Source organism: Gigantopelta aegis, chromosome 3 (assembly GCF_016097555.1).
Source record: "Gigantopelta aegis isolate Gae_Host chromosome 3, Gae_host_genome, whole genome shotgun sequence".
Taxonomy (NCBI): Eukaryota; Metazoa; Mollusca; class Gastropoda; order Neomphalida; family Peltospiridae; genus Gigantopelta; species Gigantopelta aegis.
In genome coordinates, this window is record NC_054701.1 from 68050489 (window position 1) to 68050690 (window position 202).

The following is a 202-nucleotide window of genomic DNA, read 5'->3' on the forward strand; positions in this document are numbered from 1 at the left end:
GCGCCATTTCTTGTTCCAGCCAGTCATTGCACGACGACTGGTATATATCAAAGGCTGTGGTATATGCTATAGTGTCTGTGGGTTGGTGTATATAAAAGATCTCGTGCTACTTTTCTCTCCTCATCGTCTGTGTGATCTTTAACCACATGTCCATAAATAAAAATGTTGAGTGTTTCATTAAAAAAAAAACCCCATTTCTTCC